Source organism: Lactuca virosa, chromosome 1 (assembly GCF_052849685.1).
Source record: "Lactuca virosa cultivar CGN04683 chromosome 1, Lactuca_virosa_CGN04683_v6, whole genome shotgun sequence".
Lineage (NCBI taxonomy): Eukaryota > Viridiplantae > Streptophyta > Magnoliopsida > Asterales > Asteraceae > Lactuca > Lactuca virosa.
The window spans coordinates 188,145,636-188,158,169 of record NC_136426.1 but is presented as its reverse complement, the minus strand read 5'-3'; positions in this window follow the sequence as shown (position 1 = coordinate 188,158,169).

Below are 12,534 nucleotides of genomic sequence, written 5' to 3'. Positions count from 1 at the left end.
TATAGCTACTATAAAAAGTTTTTTAGATATATTAATTTGTTTATTAATGATATTTAATAATGCAAAATACGTGTTCATATAGTAATTAGTAATTGTCCTTTGTGAACATCATCGCAAGTAAATTTTTTTGTAATTGCTTCCATATATTCGTGAATATAAGAAATGTCAAAGCATCTGTTTTATTGATTGGAATTAGTTAAAGATATATATGAATAAGTTTGTTATAAATTTATTTTAACAAAAAACAAAATTTTAAATTCCTTCAAAATAAATTACGAAGAAACAAAATTTTAAATTCCTTCAAAATATCAACAATGTTTATATTTTATAATGATACATATGTAATAGATATGTAATATTTATAAAATTATCATTATACTTTCCGGTATGTATTATGCTCTTTGGAATGTGATACGCTCCCAAAAAAATAAAACTAATTACTAATACATTTCGTTCCGAAAACTTATCATGTATCTACAAAATCAAACTAATCGCAACGAATTACCGGTTGCCGTACTTTCATCACAGATTTTTAATTTTATCCTGAAACAGTTTGCAGAAAAAAATACTAATCGCTGTTTGAAACTAATCGCCCAAAAAAAATATCGCCGCCGCTGCATTGCGCGGGTATCCTATATATATATATATATATATATATATATATATATATATATATATATATATATATATATATATATATATATATATATATATATATATAAGTATGATGTGTAAGTAGAACTAAACAATAGTAGATATTAATATAAATCATAATTCACTAAAATTCTCACAATAGTGAATCTACGTTTGGCACTACCAGTTGAATTTCGGGGACGAAATTCCTTAAACGGATGGAAAAAGTAACAATTGTGAAAATTGTTACCGATTGTTAATCAGTAAAAACTACAAACATCAAGTATAATAGAGTTAATACTTAATATTTATCAAACTATGACAAAAATACAAGTTTCGTTTTAAGATACATAGGAAAACTCAACCGAATCATTCGTAAATCGTAGAAATTAGTGCGCCGAAACATATATATATTATTATATATTTTGAAAGTACATGTGGACGTGATCCCAAAAAACATAAATTTTGTAGAAATCCGACTTCGCACACATAAAACTACAACATCAAAAAGCTACGAAGAGAATAGTTCACTTTCAGTTAAAGTCAGCAAAAGGAGAATCATAGTACTCACCGAGATAAGGTTTTTGAGAAAAAGAAGGCCAAAATCGGAATCCGTATGAGAGAGATATGATTTTCGCAAAATCATTAAATCGTCTAAAAATAAGTTCTAAAAATAAATTCATAATTAGCCAATGAAACCTAAAGGAAAGTTGTAGTACTCGTCGTTGGCTATGCATATATACGAAGAACGTCGAAAATAGAGCTCGTATGAAGAAGTTACAGATTTTACAAAATTTGTGTTTTGGGTGCGCGATGGGCGCTTCTAGAAGGACATATGGACCACCCAAAAAGTGGCGTGTGGCACCCCAGACACCACCCATTTGCACGGCGCGCCGGGTGCATGGTGCGCACTCCAAGTATTTTGCCTATAAAATGATGTTGAAGATCCTTCATTCCTCTACAACCAAATCTGCTTCCTTCTCTCGTTTTTCCTCCCAAATTTCTTTTAAAATCTTAAGAAATATCTACATTCCTATATTTTATCTATCTTTAAGCTATACCCTCGAGTCCCGTCGATCCTAAGATCCTCCCGAGTTTTGGACTTCCGAATTATACCCTACATCAACGGTTTCACGCTTCAAGGGTGACTTCACGACCCAATTTTTTCAAACCTTTTCAGGAGGAATACATGCTCAAATACAAATGTTCATAATTATTACTACTCGTATACTATTAGTTAATAATTATCCTCGTAACATCAAAATGATATTATGTTTGGTAGATACCCTACCCAACTTTTAAAGAAAATATTATGCCTAGTTGTTATAGTAAATCACAATGATAGATAAGATCATACCTAGTTGTTATGCTGTCCAGTTGCCAAGAAATATTGGTACACCTAATCATTACTCTGACCAACTCTCTATGAAAACATTACACCTAGTCATTACTCTATCCAACTCTCAAGGAAAACATTGTACCTAGTCGCTACTCTGCCTGATTGATAATATCATTCCTTATTGTCACTACGCTCGACTCAAAGGGATAATACTAGTATATTATGACGTCGACACGCTCAACTCAAACGAATAATAGTGGTATATTATGTCGTCATTACACTCGATTCAGACGAATAATATTAGTATATTATGAAGTCACTACACTACATTCAAATGAAAAATATTAATATATTATGTCGTCATTATGCTCGACTCGAACGGATAATAGTAATATAATATTAACGAGAATTACGGAAATCCTAGTACCTAGGAATAGTAGAACATGATTTTCTAATAATAATATACAAAACTTGTGAACTCACCAATATTATGTTAACTTTTCAAAACCACATGTATTCCTAGGAATCCGAGAAGATTGCACCTGCAGAAGTAGTGGTTGATCGACGAATCTTTTTAAATTTTTTCAAAACTTATTGTCAATTGGAAAGAATTTTAATACTATGGTTGGTGTTGTCTTTTAACTTTTGCAATGACACCCTTTGTATTGTCGCATCCCGTGTTTCTGCTTTATCGGGGTGTGAAAAAAATGGTATCATAGCCGAAGGTTATAGAGAATACTGGTTTTCGTTTGGAGAACCTCAACTCTAGCCAAAAAATTTCAAAGCGGCTTTCAAAAATACTGAGCATATTATTGGTATAACAAATCCAAGTACGCATTATTGGACTTTAATTAGGTATAGCCTGGCCAACTATGCTTAATTAAGGAAAAATAAAATGAGACTGGAAAAGGTTATAGTAAAATTATGTTCAAAACAATTTTCAACTTAAACTTTTGAAAAACAAAATTTTTCGGTGTGCGTATGGGCATTACATATTATAGGCATTCATCTAGGTATGCTTAGAAACTAAGTGCATTTTTATCACAATGTGTTTATTTAGAAATATACTTATCCTTTATCAAGTGCTAGGCTAACCAGTTAGGTTATATCACTAGCCGCTCTAGGAACAATCCATTTAGTACTGAGAATGAGTATACCTCGGTAGCTATTGAATTTAGATGTAAGGTTAGCAACTAGATAGCCACTATTAATAATATTAAGTCGAAACCAATACCAATTTTACCTTAATACCCCTATATCGCCTGCATACTAGAGTCACGACTAGCAATGTAACATCCCGAAAATATCAACTAAAAATTTCATTTTTAAATTAGGTTAATACATAAAAACATCGTTATAAAACATTCATAATATTAATTTATGTCTGAAAACCGGTAACATCATAGTAAAATATTCAGAGTACATCCCAGAAATCCATAGTGCGGAAACAAGAGTGTATGTGATATGCCGCTACCGCGCCAGCTCCTTTTCCCTAGTTGAAGAGATGCCTGAAAACAAAACTATAAAATGTAAGCACGAAGCTTAGTGAGTTCCCCCATAATGCCACATACCATGAAATCATATAATGAACAGCTAAGAGATACGGGCCTCGCCCACACCCATAGAGATACGGGCCTCACCCACACCCTACTAGCTAGGAGATACGGGCCTCGCCCACACTCTACTTTCTGAGAGATACGGGCCTCGCCCACAGTCTGCCACTAAACCATAAGATACAAGTATCACATAGACAACAAGTATAAGCAATTCTATCATACTGGCATATATCACAATTAAACTTAGCTATGAGATACGGGCTCCGCCCACACTCCGATACTAACAAATCGTCTATACGGGCCGGCTTTGGTGCCTTAGACCCGTCCCTACAGGAAGAAAACTCACCTCGAGAGTAGCTGCCGAAAACCTGCTCAGACTACGCCTGGCTGCCGCACCGGTAATCCCTCCGGCTATAAATCCGTAAACATGGATTAGGTACTCATAAATACCCCTAAGGTCAAATGACCGGTCAAAGTCAACTCCTTGGTCAAAGTCAACCTTCTGATTGACTGGACTCGCCGAGTCCATATGACGACTCGCCGAGTCCTTCTACGTGTAGCCCGACTCTGACTCATCGGGTCCCTGTTCCCACTCACTGAGTCAGCCTGACTCGCTAGACTGGGACAACTAACAAACCCGCGACTGGACTTGCCGAGTCCAAGGGGGTGACTCGCAGAGTCCGACGAACAGATCTTGCAAATCCCTCCAATCTTCCATCAGAACATCAACCTTGGAGATTTGGAGATTCTGGGACTATAGCTACACGTTAAATTGCTAATTCCACGTGCGACTACGGAGGGTTGGACCTCCTACACTTAAACCCTTCTTATCCTAGTGACTGATCATATGACTCGCCGAGTTGGAAGAACAACTCGTCGAGTTCAAGGCTATATTCAAGGGACTCGCCGAGTTTGAAGAACGACTCGCCGAGTACTAGGCAATCTCCATAGGACTCGCCGAGTTGTTTATCCAGCTCGCTGAGTCTAAGGCCATCTTCATGGAACTCGCCGAGTGCACTTTGGCACTCGCCGAGTACCCTTCGACTCTTCACCCATTCTGGCCAAAACTGAGACATGCAATGGTTCCAACCCATAAATCTAAGCTCCTAGGGTATAAACACACGGAGTTTGGGAGGTTTAAGGTCTTGAAATCCACATATAAGGGACAAAAAGGGAATCTATTATACTAAAGATTAAGAAGGAGCTTTCTTACCTGGTTAGGAGCTTCTCCCAGGGTAGATTTCGGATCTACCACACTTCCTTGCACCCTCCAACTTCCTCCTTCTTCTCCTAAGCTTCAAGCTTCCTTCACCAAGCCAAAATCACTCACAAGGATCAAAATGGTCTACGGTTTCGCTCTACAGTTCTTTTGGAAGAGAATGGGACGAAATGGGTGTTTTAGAATGGGTAACATGGGGTGAAATGTCTGAAAATAGAGCTTCATCCAGACAGGTGGACTCGCCGAGTCCATGCATCGACTCGCCAAGTTCACCGCTCAAACCCCGTGTCCACCCTGCTGCTACTCGGCGAGTCGGGACGCAGACTCGCCGAGTTCGTGGCAAAATTAAAATAGAAACTTAAATAAAATCGTACCATGAACCCGGTGTTACAAATCTCCCCCACTTATTTTAGACTTCGTCCTCGAAGTCTGCCGCTCCCTTCCGGAACAGTTCCGGATAATGCTCCATCATCTCATCCGCGGGCTCCCAAATCCATTCCGAGCCCTTCCGATGCTGCCATTGCACCTTCACCAGCTCCACCCTTTTGTTCCTCAGTTCCTTCGACTTCCGGTCTAGGATAGCCACAGGCCGCTCGATATAATTCAGGCTGTCATCAATCTGGATGTCCTCCAAAGGTACCACTGCTGAATCGTCCACCAGGCACTTCCGCAGTTGGGAGACGTGGAAAGTGCTGTGGATCTGACTGAGTTCGGCTGGCAGGTCCAGCTGATATGCTACCCTGCCCACTCGGGCTGCAACCCTAAACGGTCCAATATACCTGGGACCCAACTTGCCCCGTTTCCTGAATCGGATGACGCCCTTCCACGGCGACACTTTCAGGAGAACCATATCCCCGACCTGGAACTCCAGGTCTGATCGGCACCTATCGGCATAACTCTTCTGCCGACTCTGAGCAGTCTGAAGCCTGCTCCGGACCTGCTGAATCTTCTCTGTCGTCTTGAGCACTACTTCAGTGCTCCCCATGACTCTCTGTCCAACCTTGCCCCAACATATCGGGGTCCTGCACTTCCTCCCGTACAACATCTCGAAGGGAGGGCGGTTAATACTCGCGTGATAGCTGTTGTTATATGAAAACTTGGCTAAAGGAAGATAGGTATCCCAGCTACCACCGAAGTCTAAAACACACGCCCGCAGCATATCCTCCAGAGTCTGGATGGTCAGCTCGCTCTGGCCATCCGTCTGCGGGTGAAAGGCTGTACTAAAATGCAGACGAGTACCCAGCTCGTCATGAAACTTCTTCCAGAACCTGGAAGTGAACCGCACATCCCTATCTGACATCACTGAAACTGGCACCCCGTGCCGTGCCACCACCTCTCTGATGTAGATATCGGCCAATTTCTCAGCCGAGATGCTCTCCTGAATCGGGATAAAGTGGGCGCTCTTGGTCAATCGATCGACGATGACCCATATCGAATCCACTCCCCGAGCGGTCCTGGGAAGCTTGGTGATGAAATCCATCGTGATGTCTTCCCATTTCCACAGCGGGATATCCAATGGCTACATCTTGCCGTGCGGTCTCTGGTGTTCGGCCTTGACCTTCCTGCAGGTCAGGCACCGCTCAACGTACCATGCTACATCCCGCTTCATGCAGGGCCACCAATAGTCCAGACGAAGATCCCTATACATCTTCGTTGCCCCTGGATGAATGGAAAATCGGGATTTGTGCGCCTCCTCCATCAGAACCTGGCGCACGCCTCCGAGGTATGGAACCCACACCCTGCGGTGTAATGTCAATAATCCTCTGCTGTCATAGTCGAAGGAGGAAACCTGTCCCACTATCCGCTCACTCTTCCGATGTTCCTCCTTCATAGCCTCCTGCTGAGCCTCCCGGATTCGCTCCAAAAGCGGAGTCACCACTGTCATCCGCATGCAAATATCCCTGATCGGCACCGCCTTGCGGCTAAGCGCATCGGCCACCACGTTGGCCTTCCCCGGGTGATAAAGGATTTCACAATCATAATCCTTTACCACATCAAGCCACCGACGCTGCCTCATATTCAGATTTGGCTGGTCCATGAGGTACCTCAAACTCTTGTGGTCCGTGTAAATCGTACAGCGAACCCCATAGAGGTAATGACGCCAAATCTTGAGGGCGAACACAACAGCCCCCAACTTCAAATCATGCGTCGGGTAGTTCGCCTCGTGAGGCTTCAGCTGCCTCGATGCGTAGGCGATGACATGCCCTCTCTGCATCAATACCGCGCCCAAACCTGAGATGGACGCATCTCAGTATACATAAAAATCCTCCATGCCCTCTGGCAAGGCTAAGATTGGCGCCTCGCACAATCTCTGTCTCAGTGTCTCGAATGCTGCCTGCTGCTCAGGCCCCCAACGAAAGACCACAGCCTTCCTCGTTAACCTGGTCAGGGGTAATGCTATCTTGGAGAAATCCTGAATGAATCTCCGATAGTAGCCAGCTAACCCTAGGAAACTCCGAATCTTAGATGGAGATTTCGGAACCTCCCATCTCATCACGGCCTCCACCTTGGCCGGATCCACCGAAATCCCGTTATGGTTGACAAGGTGCCCAAGAAACTGCACCTCGCGCAACCAGAACTCACACTTGGAGAACTTAGCATACAAGTTCTCCCTTCTCAAGGTCTCCAAAACCTCCCGCAAATGCTCCTCATGCTGCTCTCGCGTCTTGGAGTAAACCAAGATATCATCAATAAATACTATCACCGACCTGTCGTCCGCAATCTCGACCTCTAAAGGGCAATCCAACATGCCCGAGGACTCAGGAAACTTCTTGTTAAGTGCAAGAGAAACAAAGGATCGGGTAGCCCCCGAATCAAACAACACCTGGACTGGAATACCGTTCACATGGAACGATCCTAAACGTATATCCACAGAGCACATATCAATATCATAAATCTCATATAAATAGGTCAGAGGGAAAGAATCATACCCGTCACCACATCCGGTGCAGCGCGCGCCTCCTCGGCTGTCAGCTGAAATGCCCAGCTCCTCACCACCGGAGCCTCTGCCTTACCCTGCCGGCCATCTGTAATCCACAAGGTCGCTGGAGCTGGCGCTGCTGCTGTCAACTGGGGGCAGTTGGCCCTCTCGTGGCCCCTCTGGTTGTAGTGGAAACACAGCAACTCAGATGTCTGAATAACCGGGGCAGGGGCAGTACAATCCCTGCTGAAGTGTCCCGTCTTGCCGCACCTGTAGCAGCCTGTCGATCCTGATCTACATGCTCCCTCGTGCGACCTGCCGCACTTCCTGCAGCGGCCCGGTCCTGAATGGCCTTTCGGCCTACCATTTGATCCCTTGGGCTTCTTTCCCGAAGCCCCTATCGTCTGTCCCTCCTCTGCCTTCCTCTTCCGGATGTGCTCCAGATCTATCTCCCTCTCCCTCGCCCTAGCAATCATAGAATCCAGGGTAGGGCAAGCAGAAAAACTGACATGCTCCCGAATGTCGGCTCGCAGCATGTCATGGTAGCGGGTCCTCCTCATATCCTCATCACCTGCATACTGGGGCACCAGTAACGCCCTCTCCCGGAACTTAGCAGTGATCTCCGCCACTGACTCTGTCGTCTGCCTCATATCCAAGAACTCCCGTGCCAACTGCTGGAGCTCCACCGTAGGCGCGAATTCCGCCCTGAATCGTGTCACAAAGTCCGGCCATGTCATAGCCTCAATGGCCGCGGATCCCAAAGAGTCACAAACCGACTCCCACCAATCTCTAGCCCTGTCACGTAGACACCCTGCTGCAAATCGTACCTTCGACCCCTCGGGGCAGAAGCTGATCAGCTGTGTAGACTCAAGGTCTGCAATCCATCGTCTGGCAGCAATGGGGTCCTTCACCCCATGGAAATCTGATGCACCACTGCCCCTGAAGTCCTTAAAGGACAGTGTGCGTGGTCCTGACTGGCTAGCCGCCATATCACTCCTGAACACCCTGAGACGATCCTCCATCAACTCTACAATACCCTCCTTGATCGACCCGAAAATGATGGGAGTCGACTCAAGGATGCCTCTGGTAATCTCTGACGCAATGAACTCGTGTAGACCATCATCAACTGGTTCGGACCCTGAACCCGAACCCGATCCCGATCCTGAGCCTCCTGCTCCCTGTCGTGTGGTCACCATACTGAAAAACATAGCATAACCACCGTCAAACAATATTCCACTAACGAGGCTCACATACATACCACTAGTCCCCGGTCTCGCCTCGGCCCTTTTTGAATCGAGTACGGATCCTCCGCTTTCAGTAGTACGGGCCCATACTACCTTCCACGTCTATCCGTACTTTCCTCAAGAATTGCCTTAACTCAACCAAGTCCTTTCTACTAATACTGCGGTTCTCGTGCTACTCTCGCCCTAGGCTTACCCTAAGTAATCGCCATCCCACTCTCTGCCATCAGCTGCACAAGAAGTCCATGCTTTCTTTCCCTAACTAGCTTGCGAATATTATTACATATTACTCAGACTATATAATTATTCGAATGAGAGGTCCTACCCTACAACGGTTGGACTCAAACAAGAGCTGCGAAATAGAGCTAGACCCAACCTTCTTAAATTATTTAATCCTTGCAATATGTAACTTAGCATATTCGTTCACTAGTTAGTGAAAGACGACTAGAACTCCTAATAGCACAAAGCAAGCAGCATTCGGGCATTGAGTACACATAATCAAGTATATACTACTCTGGCTATCATACTGACTGATCTGTACTAGCATGCAATTCTCAAAAAGCCGAAACACATAAAGCAGGCACATAAGGCATCATTCCTAGATCCTTAGTCCTATTCTAGCATGCTGTTCTACTGAAACTGAACTGATAATCATAACGTAAACTTGTATGGGCACTTTGGGGAAAACTTACTTGAGCTAGGCCGGTCACACACATCACACACCTTTTTCTTTTTAGAAACCCCTTTTACTTAGTCTTTAGAAAATCATTTCTTTATAAAAATCTTTTAATCCCTCGATTTGAGTCCAGACACCCCCGAAGGTGTGTCCGAATCCCTCAAACCAGTGCTCTGATACCAACTTGTAACATCCCGAAAATATCAACTAAAAATTTCATTTTTAAATTAGGTTAATACATAAAAACATCGTTATAAAACATTCATAATATTAATTTATGTCTGAAAACCGGTAACATTATAGTAAAATATTCAGAGTACATCCCAGAAATCCATAGTGCGGAAACAAGAGTGTATGTGATATGCCGCTACCGCGCCAGCTCCTTTTCCCTAGTTGAAGAGATACCTGAAAACAAAACTATAAAACGTAAGAACGAAGCTTAGTGAGTTCCCCCATAATGCCACATACCATGCAATCATATAATGAACAGCTAAGAGATACGGGCCTCGCCCACACCCATAGAGATACGGGCCTCGCCCACACCCTACTAGCTAGCAGATACGGGCCTCGCCCACACTCTACTTTCTGAGAGATACGGGCCTCGCCCACACTCTGCCACTAAACCATAACATACAAGTATCACACAGACAACAAGTATAAGCAATTCTATCATACTGGCATATATCACAATTAAACTCAGCTATGAGATATGGGCTCCGCCCACACTCCGATACTAACAAATCGTCTATACGGGCCGGCCTTGGTGCCTTAGACCCGTCCCTACAGGAAGGAAACTCACCTCGAGAGTAGCTGCCGAAAACCTGCTCAGACTACGCCTGGCTGCCGCACCGGTAATCCCTCCGGCTATAAATCCGTAAACATGGATTAGGTACTCATCAATACCCCTAAGGTCAAATGACCGGTCAAAGTCAACTCCTTGGTCAAAGTCAACCTTCTGATTGACTGGACTCGCCGAGTCAATATGACGACTCGCCGAGTCCTTCTATGTCTAGCCCGACTCTGACTCATCGGGTCCCTGTTCCCACTCACTGAGTCAGCCTGACTCGCTAGACGGGGACAACTAACAAACCCGCGACTGGACTCGCCGAGTCCAAGGGGGTGACTCGCCGAGTCCGACGAACAGATCTCGCAAATCGCTCCAATCTTCCATCAGAACATCAACCTTGGAGATTTGGAGATTCTGGGACTATAGCTACACGTTAAATTGCTAATTCCACGTGCGACTACGGAAGGTTGGACCTCCTACACTTAAACCCTTCTTATCCTAGTGACTGATCATATGACTCGCCGAGTTGGAAGAACAACTCGTCGAGTTCAAGGCTATATTCAAGGGACTCGCCGAGTTTGAAGAACGACTCGCCGAGTACTAGGCAATCTCCATAGGACTCGCTGAGTTGTTTATCCAACTCGCCGAGTCTAAGGCCATCTTCATGGAACTCGCCGAGTGCACTTTGGCACTCGCCGAGTACCCTTCGACTCTTCACCCATTCTGGCCAAAACTGAGACATGCAATGGTTCCAACCCATAAATCTAAGCTCCTAGGGTATAAACACACGAAGTTTGGGAGGTTTAAGGTCTTGAAATCCACATATAAGGGACAAAAAGGGAATCTATTATACTAAAGATTAAGAAGGAGCTTTCTTACCTGGTTAGGAGCTTCTCCCAGGGTAGATTTCGGATCTACCACACTTCCTTGCACCCTCCAACTTCCTCCTTCTTCTCCTAAGCTTCAAGCTTCCTTCACCAAGCCAAAATCACTCACAAGGATCAAAATGGGCTAGGGTTTCGCTCTACAGTTCTTTTGGAAGAGAATGGGACGAAATGGGTGTTTTAGAATGGGTAACATGGGGTGAAATGTCTGAAAATAGAGCTTCATCCAGACAGGTGGACTCGCCGAGTCCATGCATCGACTCGCCGAGTTCACCGCTCAAACCCCGTGTCCACCCTGATGCTACTCGGCGAGTCGGGACGCAGACTCGCCGAGTTCGTGGCAAAATTAAAATAGAAACTTAAATAAAATCGTACCATGAACCCGGTGTTACAAGCAAAAACGTTCCGATACCGACACGGGTGACAATTCGAGCATCACCTTAGAGGTAGATGAGTCACCACAAGTAATCGCTTTCATACCATTGACGAGCATCCCTTATATGACTCACGAGGAGAGACGACGGATTAACCCATTGTTACCGATATATGAGACCTTCCTTCTATGCCAGGATTTTAGGTTTAGATTGTTTCCACCTTGAGCTTAAAATTTAGTCTAGGATATATCTTTAATTTAAAACCTTATCTTTGGTGATTCTTACCCTACCATCTTTAGTTTGTATTCAAGAAAAAAAATTACAAGTGTTAGTTCGAGGCCCCCAGATGCACTATTGATCATCTCAAGTATACCAAAATCTTACACTTCCAAATTACTAACACGTTTCGTGCCCAACCTTCAACCTTTAATTTTAATGCCCGATCAAACATCGCACTACTTCGTTGTATGAATCCTTCCTATAATTTTAAATCCTCCTTTTACCTTTATCGATTTCATACATTGTTCGAGTCCTTATCGACACTACTGGCATTCCTATTGCTATCAATATTTACATATTCTTACGCCACACACTAAATCTATAACTTAACCTTTTACCCTTATAAAAGGACTGAACATCTACACCATAAAATGTTTTAGAAACAATTTTTCATGTCATCTACTCTGGGTAAAAGTCACCGGTACTCGCCTTAGTATTAGGTACGACACTACAAGAAAAAAGGACATTTGTCACTAAAAATTTAGAGACTGATTAATCAGTGTCAGATACCATGTATTTAGGACTGCCCTTGATACTGTTGGGGACTGATTTCAATGTGTGAATCTATAGAGACTAAACAAACCTATTAGAAACTTAAATTTAGTCCCTTATATATTTACACAAAA